Below are 12,084 nucleotides of genomic sequence, written 5' to 3' on the forward strand. Positions count from 1 at the left end.
GGAAAAGCGGCAAAACCTCGACAATGATGCCCTTGGCAAAAAAAGGCGTATGCGTTTTTTCCTGAATATATTCAGGAAAAAACGCATACGCCCTTTTTGGCCAACCAAGCAACCTGGAAAGGCAAATCAGCGCTACAAAGAAGTCTCGCTTCCCATCGGTCAAAAGGGACATGCTGAATAAAGTGTCAATACCAGAAATGCAGGAGAGGCCATGGAGAAATGGGAGCCTTGCTACGCTGATGGGCGGGATGTAAATTGCCAACAGCCACTCTGGAGAAGTGTACGGTGTGTCCTGAAACATCTAAAAAACTCGGCTTAGAGAGCATAGGGCACTTCCACTCATGGGCGTCTAATTTGGGAAAACTAAAAATCAGCAAGGCACAGGCACTCCAAAGTTTAGGGTTGCTCTGTGGACAAGAACCTCCACTTCATTCCACCTTAAATATCCCAGGAAAGAGAAAAATGGATAAAGAAGTTGTGGTCCTTAGGTACAATGGAATATCACTCAGCCATGAAATCAACCTCATAAGGCTAGTAGCAGCATGATGAGTGGATTCAGGTACGACGGTTCTAAGTGAAATAAGTCACACAGAAAAAGACACTAATCAGAAGATATCACTTATAGAGGGAATGTAAAAACCGCTACACTTGAACTGAATTACAAAACAGAACAGAGTCACACATTTAGAAAACACACTATGGCTGCCTAACGGGAAAGGTGAGGTGGGGTGATGCCTAAAACAAGGGTTTCAAATTAGCTCAGATACCGTTCCATAAACCCAATATGTAATAGACAAGACCTACTCCTTGCTCAGTGAACTGGACTCAACACCCCCTATTCACCGCCCAAGAATAGATCTGACTAGTAAGAATCTTCAAACCTATGTATTGATATCTCTCCGTAAGTGAGTCAAGTGGGAGTAAAGCGGCATAAACACAGCAGTGAAAAGCAGCTAAACCCCATTAGGAAAATCAATTACTTTTAAAAACCCGTGAAACAAAGACAGTGAAAGAGAGAGAAATTCTTACAAAATTCGTTCAGGGGCTGTGATGCCACCTGGATTGACCATATCTAGACCCACAGCTGATTGAGACATAAGGGTGGACACTCTTGGGGCTGAGAGGTTTGGTGAGGTTGGGTGAGCAAACGCAGACCCTTTAAAGTAATACTGCGTGGTACCCATCCCATGGGTCCCAAATCTCGAGGTTCAAGGGCATCTTCCTACATCGAAAACATGCATGAGAAGCCCAGAAGATGGTACACCGTGTGATCGGGAAAGGTTTCTAAAACGCACCTCATTTCTCATCTCCTTGTGCTCGGGTTCGCCATTCCAACCGCTTTACTAGCAATCTCCCTCCTTGGAGAATCAGCACGTTTAACCTCCTGTTCCGTACAGGTTGCAATTTGTCCTGAGGATGAACGGGAAGAGGGGGAACCAATGAGCGACTAGCTCTAGGTGTTGGGAAAGGCACAGGTCACTCTATTTTCCCATCAGGAGGAAGAATTAACCACAGGCTCAGCCTGCCGCCCGGAACCAGAATAGGGCCTGAAGCAATCCTACGCTTTTGCGGCCAGCTCCCAAAAAAGCGAGTTGAAAAATGGAGCTCAGGGGCACTGCAAATCACAAACCTGCAGAGTTAGAAATGATAACTCTCGCCCACAAAAATATTGAGGGAAGGCAACGAAGAGGATTTGAAAGCAAGGCAGAATTGCAGGAAACAGATTTCAGGAGGTAGATTCGAATCGCCATTAAAGCACAGGAAAAGCGGCAAAACCTCGACAATGATGCCCTTGGCAAAAAAAGGCGTATGCGTTTTTTCCTGAATATATTCAGGAAAAAACGCATACGCCCTTTTTGGCCAACCAAGCAACCTGGAAAGGCAAATCAGCGCTACAAAGAAGTCTCGCTTCCCATCGGTCAAAAGGGCCATGCTGAATAAAGTGTCAAAACCAGAAATGCAGGAGAGGCCATGGAGAAATGGGAGCCTTGCTACGCTGATGGGCGGGATGTAAATTGCCGACAGCCACTCTGGAGAAGTGTACGGTGTGTCCTGAAACATCTAAAAAACTCGGCTTAGAGAGCATAGGGCACTTCCACTCATGGGCGTCTAAGTTGGGAAAACTAAAAATCAGCAAGGCACAGGCACTCCAAAGTTTAGGGTTGCTCTGTTGACAAGAACCTCCACTTCATTCCACCTTAAATATCCCAGGAAAGAGAAAAATGGATAAAAAAGTTGTGGTCCTTAGGTACAATGGAATATCACTCAGCCATGAAATCAACGTCATAAGGCTAGTAGCAGCATGATGAGTGGATTCAGGTACGACGGTTCTAAGTGAAATAAGTCACACAGAAAAAGACACTAATCAGAAGATATCACTTATAGAGGGAATGTAAAAACCGCTACACTTGAACTGAATTACAAAACAGAACAGAGTCACACATTTAGAAAACACACTATGGCTGCCTAACGGGAAAGGTGAGGTGGGGTGATGCCTAAAACAAGGGTTTCAAATTAGCTCAGATACCGTTCCATAAACCCAATATGTAATAGACAAGACCTACTGCTTGCTCAGTGAACTGGACTCAACACCCCCTATTCACCGCCCAAGAATAGATCTGACTAGTAAGAATCTTCAAACCTATGTATTGATATCTCTCCGTAAGTGAGTCAAGTGGGAGTAAAGCGGCATAAACACAGCAGTGAAAAGCAGCTAAACCCCATTAGGAAAATCAATTACTTTTAAAAACCCGTGAAACAAAGACAGTGAAAGAGAGAGAAATTCTTACAAAATTCGTTCAGGGGCTGTGATGCCACCTGGATTGACCATATCTAGACCCACAGCTGATTGAGACATAAGGGTGGACACTCTTGGGGCTGAGAAGTTTGGTGAGGTTGGGTGAGCAAACGCAGACCCTTTAAAGTAATACTGCGTGGTACCCATCCCATGGGTCCCAAATCTCCAGGTTCAAGGGCATCTTCCTACATCGAAAACATGCATGAGAAACCCAGAAGATGGTACACCGTGTGATCGGGAAAGGTTTCTAAAACGCACCTCATTTCTCATCTCCTTGTGCTCGGGGTCGCCATTCCAGCCGCTTTACTAGCAATCTCCCTCCTTGGAGAATCAGCACGTTTAACCTCCTGTTCCGTACAGGTTGCAATTTGTCCTGAGGATGAACGGGAAGAGGGGGAACCAATGAGCGACTAGCTCTAGGTGGTGGGACAGGCACAGGTCACTCTATTTTCCCATCAGGAAGAAGAATTAACCACAGGCTCAGCCTGCCGCCCGGAACCAGAATAGGGCCTGAAGCAATCCTACGCTTTTGCGGCCAGCTCCCAAAAAAGCGAGTTGAAAAATGGAGCTCAGGGGCACTGCAAATCACAAACCTGCAGAGTTAGAAATGATAACTCTCGCCCACAAAAATATTGAGGGAAGGCAACGAAGAGGATTTGAAAGCAAGGCAGAATTGCAGGAAACAGATTTCAGGAGGTAGATTCGAATCGCCATTAAAGCACAGGAAAAGCGGCAAAACCTCGACAATGATGCCCTTGGCAAAAAAAGGCGTATGCGTTTTTTCCTGAATATATTCAGGAAAAAACGCATACGCCCTTTTTGGCCAACCAAGCAACCTGGAAAGGCAAATCAGCGCTACAAAGAAGTCTCGCTTCCCATCGGTCAAAAGGGACATGCTGAATAAAGTGTCAATACCAGAAATGCAGGAGAGGCCATGGAGAAATGGGAGCCTTGCTACGCTGATGGGCGGGATGTAAATTGCCAACAGCCACTCTGGAGAAGTGTACGGTGTGTCCTGAAACATCTAAAAAACTCGGCTTAGAGAGCATAGGGCACTTCCACTCATGGGCGTCTAATTTGGGAAAACTAAAAATCAGCAAGGCACAGGCACTCCAAAGTTTAGGGTTGCTCTGTGGACAAGAACCTCCACTTCATTCCACCTTAAATATCCCAGGAAAGAGAAAAATGGATAAAGAAGTTGTGGTCCTTAGGTACAATGGAATATCACTCAGCCATGAAATCAACCTCATAAGGCTAGTAGCAGCATGATGAGTGGATTCAGGTACGACGGTTCTAAGTGAAATAAGTCACACAGAAAAAGACACTAATCAGAAGATATCACTTATAGAGGGAATGTAAAAACCGCTACACTTGAACTGAATTACAAAACAGAACAGAGTCACACATTTAGAAAACACACTATGGCTGCCTAACGGGAAAGGTGAGGTGGGGTGATGCCTAAAACAAGGGTTTCAAATTAGCTCAGATACCGTTCCATAAACCCAATATGTAATAGACAAGACCTACTGCTTGCTCAGTGAACTGGACTCAACACCCCCTATTCACCGCCCAAGAATAGATCTGACTAGTAAGAATCTTCAAACCTATGTATTGATATCTCTCCGTAAGTGAGTCAAGTGGGAGTAAAGCGGCATAAACACAGCAGTGAAAAGCAGCTAAACCCCATTAGGAAAATCAATTACTTTTAAAAACCCGTGAAACAAAGACAGTGAAAGAGAGAGAAATTCTTACAAAATTCGTTCAGGGGCTGTGATGCCACCTGGATTGACCATATCTAGACCCACAGCTGATTGAGACATAAGGGTGGACACTCTTGGGGCTGAGAGGTTTGGTGAGGTTGGGTGAGCAAACGCAGACCCTTTAAAGTAATACTGCGTGGTACCCATCCCATGGGTCCCAAATCTCGAGGTTCAAGGGCATCTTCCTACATCGAAAACATGCATGAGAAGCCCAGAAGATGGTACACCGTGTGATCGGGAAAGGTTTCTAAAACGCACCTCATTTCTCATCTCCTTGTGCTCGGGTTCGCCATTCCAACCGCTTTACTAGCAATCTCCCTCCTTGGAGAATCAGCACGTTTAACCTCCTGTTCCGTACAGGTTGCAATTTGTCCTGAGGATGAACGGGAAGAGGGGGAACCAATGAGCGACTAGCTCTAGGTGTTGGGAAAGGCACAGGTCACTCTATTTTCCCATCAGGAGGAAGAATTAACCACAGGCTCAGCCTGCCGCCCGGAACCAGAATAGGGCCTGAAGCAATCCTACGCTTTTGCGGCCAGCTCCCAAAAAAGCGAGTTGAAAAATGGAGCTCAGGGGCACTGCAAATCACAAACCTGCAGAGTTAGAAATGATAACTCTCGCCCACAAAAATATTGAGGGAAGGCAACGAAGAGGATTTGAAAGCAAGGCAGAATTGCAGGAAACAGATTTCAGGAGGTAGATTCGAATCGCCATTAAAGCACAGGAAAAGCGGCAAAACCTCGACAATGATGCCCTTGGCAAAAAAAGGCGTATGCGTTTTTTCCTGAATATATTCAGGAAAAAACGCATACGCCCTTTTTGGCCAACCAAGCAACCTGGAAAGGCAAATCAGCGCTACAAAGAAGTCTCGCTTCCCATCGGTCAAAAGGGCCATGCTGAATAAAGTGTCAAAACCAGAAATGCAGGAGAGGCCATGGAGAAATGGGAGCCTTGCTACGCTGATGGGCGGGATGTAAATTGCCGACAGCCACTCTGGAGAAGTGTACGGTGTGTCCTGAAACATCTAAAAAACTCGGCTTAGAGAGCATAGGGCACTTCCACTCATGGGCGTCTAAGTTGGGAAAACTAAAAATCAGCAAGGCACAGGCACTCCAAAGTTTAGGGTTGCTCTGTTGACAAGAACCTCCACTTCATTCCACCTTAAATATCCCAGGAAAGAGAAAAATGGATAAAAAAGTTGTGGTCCTTAGGTACAATGGAATATCACTCAGCCATGAAATCAACGTCATAAGGCTAGTAGCAGCATGATGAGTGGATTCAGGTACGACGGTTCTAAGTGAAATAAGTCACACAGAAAAAGACACTAATCAGAAGATATCACTTATAGAGGGAATGTAAAAACCGCTACACTTGAACTGAATTACAAAACAGAACAGAGTCACACATTTAGAAAACACACTATGGCTGCCTAACGGGAAAGGTGAGGTGGGGTGATGCCTAAAACAAGGGTTTCAAATTAGCTCAGATACCGTTCCATAAACCCAATATGTAATAGACAAGACCTACTGCTTGCTCAGTGAACTGGACTCAACACCCCCTATTCACCGCCCAAGAATAGATCTGACTAGTAAGAATCTTCAAACCTATGTATTGATATCTCTCCGTAAGTGAGTCAAGTGGGAGTAAAGCGGCATAAACACAGCAGTGAAAAGCAGCTAAACCCCATTAGGAAAATCAATTACTTTTAAAAACCCGTGAAACAAAGACAGTGAAAGAGAGAGAAATTCTTACAAAATTCGTTCAGGGGCTGTGATGCCACCTGGATTGACCATATCTAGACCCACAGCTGATTGAGACATAAGGGTGGACACTCTTGGGGCTGAGAAGTTTGGTGAGGTTGGGTGAGCAAACGCAGACCCTTTAAAGTAATACTGCGTGGTACCCATCCCATGGGTCCCAAATCTCCAGGTTCAAGGGCATCTTCCTACATCGAAAACATGCATGAGAAACCCAGAAGATGGTACACCGTGTGATCGGGAAAGGTTTCTAAAACGCACCTCATTTCTCATCTCCTTGTGCTCGGGGTCGCCATTCCAGCCGCTTTACTAGCAATCTCCCTCCTTGGAGAATCAGCACGTTTAACCTCCTGTTCCGTACAGGTTGCAATTTGTCCTGAGGATGAACGGGAAGAGGGGGAACCAATGAGCGACTAGCTCTAGGTGGTGGGACAGGCACAGGTCACTCTATTTTCCCATCAGGAAGAAGAATTAACCACAGGCTCAGCCTGCCGCCCGGAACCAGAATAGGGCCTGAAGCAATCCTACGCTTTTGCGGCCAGCTCCCAAAAAAGCGAGTTGAAAAATGGAGCTCAGGGGCCCTGCAAATCACAAACCTGCAGAGTTAGAAATGATAACTCTCGCCCACAAAAATATTGAGGGAAGGCAACGAAGAGGATTTGAAAGCAAGGCAGAATTGCAGGAAACAGATTTCAGGAGGTAGATTCGAATCGCCTTTAAAGCACAGGAAAAGCGGCAAAACCTCGACAATGATGCCATTGGCCAAAAAGGGCGTATGCGTTTTTTCCTGAATATATTCAGGAAAAAACGCATACGCCCTTTTTGGCCAACCAAGCAACCTGGAAAGGCAAATCAGCGCTACAAAGAAGTCTCGCTTCCCATCGGTCAAAAGGGCCATGCTGAATAAAGTGTCAAAACCAGAAATGCAGGAGAGGCCATGGAGAAATGGGAGCCTTGCTACGCTGATGGGCGGGATGTAAATTGCCGACAGCCACTCTGGAGAAGTGTACGGTGTGTCCTGAAACATCTAAAAAACTCGGCTTAGAGAGCATAGGGCACTTCCACTCATGGGCGTCTAATTTGGGAAAACTAAAAATCAGCAAGGCACAGGCACTCCAAAGTTTAGGGTTGCTCTGTTGACAAGAACCTCCACTTCATTCCAACTTAAATATCCCAGGAAAGAGAAAAATGGATAAAGAAGTTGTGGTCCTTAGGTACAATGGAATATCACTCAGCCATGAAATCAACGTCATAAGGCTAGTAGCAGCATGATGAGTGGATTCAGGTACGACGGTTCTAAGTGAAATAAGTCACACAGAAAAAGACACTAATCAGAAGATATCACTTATAGAGGGAATGTAAAAACCGCTACACTTGAACTGAATTACAAAACAGAACAGAGTCACACATTTAGAAAACACACTATGGCTGCCTAACGGGAAAGGTGAGGTGGGGTGATGCCTAAAACAAGGGTTTCAAATTAGCTCAGATACCGTTCCATAAACCCAATATGTAATAGACAAGACCTACTGCTTGCTCAGTGAACTGGACTCAACACCCCCTATTCACCGCCCAAGAATAGATCTGACTAGTAAGAATCTTCAAACCTATGTATTGATATCTCTCCGTAAGTGAGTCAAGTGGGAGTAAAGCGGCATAAACACAGCAGTGAAAAGCAGCTAAACCCCATTAGGAAAATCAATTACTTTTAAAAACCCGTGAAACAAAGACAGTGAAAGAGAGAGAAATTCTTACAAAATTCGTTCAGGGGCTGTGATGCCACCTGGATTGACCATATCTAGACCCACAGCTGATTGAGACATAAGGGTAGACACTCTTGGGGCTGAGAGGTTTGGTGAGGTTGGGTGAGCAAACGCAGACCCTTTAAAGTAACACTGCGTGGTACCCGTCTGCTGGGTCCCAAATCTCCAGGTTCAAGGGCATCTTCCTACATCGAAAACATGCATGAGAACCCCAGAAGATGGTACACCGTGTGATCGGGAAAAGTTTCTAAAACGCACCTCATTTCTCATCTCCTTGTGCTCGGGGTCGCCATTCCAGCCGCTTTACTAGCAATCTCCCTCCTTGGAGAATCAGCACGTTTAACCTCCTGTTCCGTACAGGTTGCAATTTGTCCTGAGGATGAACGGGAAGAGGGGGAACCAATGAGCGACTAGCTCTAGGTGTTGGGAAAGGCACAGGTCACTCTATTTTCCCATCAGGAAGAAGAATTAACCACAGGCTCAGCCTGCCGCCCGGAACCAGAATAGGGCCTGAAGCAATCCTACGCTTTTGCGGCCAGCTCCCAAAAAAGCGAGTTGAAAAATGGAGCTCAGGGGCCCTGCAAATCACAAACCTGCAGAGTTAGAAATGATAACTCTCGCCCACAAAAATATTGAGGGAAGGCAACGAAGAGGATTTGAAAGCAAGGCAGAATTGCAGGAAACAGATTTCAGGAGGTAGATTCGAATCGCCTTTAAAGCACAGGAAAAGCGTCAAAACCTCGACAATGATGCCCTTGGCCAAAAAGGGCGTATGCGTTTTTTCCTGAATATATTCAGGAAAAAACGCATACGCCCTTTTTGGCCAACCAAGCAACCTGGAAAGGCAAATCAGCGCTACAAAGAAGTCTCGCTTCCCATCGGTCAAAAGGGACATGCTGAATAAAGTGTCAATACCAGAAATGCAGGAGAGGCCATGGAGAAATGGGAGCCTTGCTACGCTGATGGGCGGGATGTAAACTGCCAACAGCCACTCTGGAGAAGTGTACGGTGTGTCCTGATATATCTAAAAAACTCGGCTTAGAGAGCATAGGGCACTTCCACTCATGGGCGTCTAATTTGGGAAAACTAAAAATCAGCAAGGCACAGGCACTCCAAAGTTTAGGGTTGCTCTGTGGACAAGAACCTCCACTTCATTCCACCTTAAATATCCCAGGAAAGGGAAAAATGGATAAAGAAGTTGAGGTCCTTAGGTACAATGGAATATCACTCAGCCATGAAATCAACCTCATAAGGCTAGTAGCAGCATGATGAGTGGATTCAGGTACGACGGTTCTAAGTGAAATAAGTCACACAGAAAAAGACACTAATCAGAAGATATCACTTATAGAGGGAATGTAAAAACCGCTACACTTGAACTGAATTACAAAACAGAACAGAGTCACACATTTAGAAAACACACTATGGCTGCGTAACGGGAAAGGTGAGGTGGGGTGATGCCTAAAACAAGGGTTTCAAATTAGCTCAGATACCGTTCCATAAACCCAATATGTAATAGACAAGACCTACTCCTTGCTCAGTGAACTGGACTCAACACCCCCTATTCACCGCCCAAGAATAGATCTGACTAGTAAGAATCTTCAAACCTATGTATTGATATCTCTCCGTAAGTGAGTCAAGTGGGAGTAAAGCGGCATAAACACAGCAGTGAAAAGCAGCTAAACCCCATTAGGAAAATCAATTACTTTTAAAAACCCGTGAAACAAAGACAGTGAAAGAGAGAGAAATTCTTACACAATTCGTTCAGGGGCTGTGATGCCACCTGGATTGACCATATCTAGACCCACAGCTGATTGAGACATAAGGGTGGACACTCTTGGGGCTGAGAAGTTTGGTGAGGTTGGGTGAGCAAACGCAGACCCTTTAAAGTAATACTGCGTGGTACCCATCCCATGGGTCCCAAATCTCCAGGTTCAAGGGCATCTTCCTACATCGAAAACATGCATGAGAAACCCAGAAGATGGTACACCGTGTGATCGGGAAAGGTTTCTAAAACGCACCTCATTTCTCATCTCCTTGTGCTCGGGGTCGCCATTCCAGCCGCTTTACTAGCAATCTCCCTCCTTGGAGAATCAGCACGTTTAACCTCCTGTTCCGTACAGGTTGCAATTTGTCCTGAGGATGAACGGGAAGAGGGGGAACCAATGAGCGACTAGCTCTAGGTGGTGGGACAGGCACAGGTCACTCTATTTTCCCATCAGGAAGAAGAATTAACCACAGGCTCAGCCTGCCGCCCGGAACCAGAATAGGGCCTGAAGCAATCCTACGCTTTTGCGGCCAGCTCCCAAAAAAGCGAGTTGAAAAATGGAGCTCAGGGGCCCTGCAAATCACAAACCTGCAGAGTTAGAAATGATAACTCTCGCCCACAAAAATATTGAGGGAAGGCAACGAAGAGGATTTGAAAGCAAGGCAGAATTGCAGGAAACAGATTTCAGGAGGTAGATTCGAATCGCCTTTAAAGCACAGGAAAAGCGTCAAAACCTCGACAATGATGCCCTTGGCCAAAAAGGGCGTATGCGTTTTTTCCTGAATATATTCAGGAAAAAACGCATACGCCCTTTTTGGCCAACCAAGCAACCTGGAAAGGCAAATCAGCGCTACAAAGAAGTCTCGCTTCCCATCGGTCAAAAGGGACATGCTGAATAAAGTGTCAATACCAGAAATGCAGGAGAGGCCATGGAGAAATGGGAGCCTTGCTACGCTGATGGGCGGGATGTAAACTGCCAACAGCCACTCTGGAGAAGTGTACGGTGTGTCCTGATATATCTAAAAAACTCGGCTTAGAGAGCATAGGGCACTTCCACTCATGGGCGTCTAATTTGGGAAAACTAAAAATCAGCAAGGCACAGGCACTCCAAAGTTTAGGGTTGCTCTGTGGACAAGAACCTCCACTTCATTCCACCTTAAATATCCCAGGAAAGGGAAAAATGGATAAAGAAGTTGAGGTCCTTAGGTACAATGGAATATCACTCAGCCATGAAATCAACCTCATAAGGCTAGTAGCAGCATGATGAGTGGATTCAGGTACGACGGTTCTAAGTGAAATAAGTCACACAGAAAAAGACACTAATCAGAAGATATCACTTATAGAGGGAATGTAAAAACCGCTACACTTGAACTGAATTACAAAACAGAACAGAGTCACACATTTAGAAAACACACTATGGCTGCGTAACGGGAAAGGTGAGGTGGGGTGATGCCTAAAACAAGGGTTTCAAATTAGCTCAGATACCGTTCCATAAACCCAATATGTAATAGACAAGACCTACTCCTTGCTCAGTGAACTGGACTCAACACCCCCTATTCACCGCCCAAGAATAGATCTGACTAGTAAGAATCTTCAAACCTATGTATTGATATCTCTCCGTAAGTGAGTCAAGTGGGAGTAAAGCGGCATAAACACAGCAGTGAAAAGCAGCTAAACCCCATTAGGAAAATCAATTACTTTTAAAAACCCGTGAAACAAAGACAGTGAAAGAGAGAGAAATTCTTACACAATTCGTTCAGGGGCTGTGATGCCACCTGGATTGACCATATCTAGACCCACAGCTGATTGAGACATAAGGGTGGACACTCTTGGGGCTGAGAAGTTTGGTGAGGTTGGGTGAGCAAACGCAGACCCTTTAAAGTAATACTGCGTGGTACCCATCCCATGGGTCCCAAATCTCCAGGTTCAAGGGCATCTTCCTACATCGAAAACATGCATGAGAAACCCAGAAGATGGTACACCGTGTGATCGGGAAAGGTTTCTAAAACGCACCTCATTTCTCATCTCCTTGTGCTCGGGGTCGCCATTCCAGCCGCTTTACTAGCAATCTCCCTCCTTGGAGAATCAGCACGTTTAACCTCCTGTTCCGTACAGGTTGCAATTTGTCCTGAGGATGAACGGGAAGAGGGGGAACCAATGAGCGACTAGCTCTAGGTGGTGGGACAGGCACAGGTCACTCTATTTTCCCATCAGGAAGAAGAATTAACCACAGGCTCAGCCT

This window comes from Eschrichtius robustus, chromosome 5 (genome assembly GCF_028021215.1).
Source record: "Eschrichtius robustus isolate mEscRob2 chromosome 5, mEscRob2.pri, whole genome shotgun sequence".
NCBI classification, from domain to species: domain Eukaryota; kingdom Metazoa; phylum Chordata; class Mammalia; order Artiodactyla; family Eschrichtiidae; genus Eschrichtius; species Eschrichtius robustus.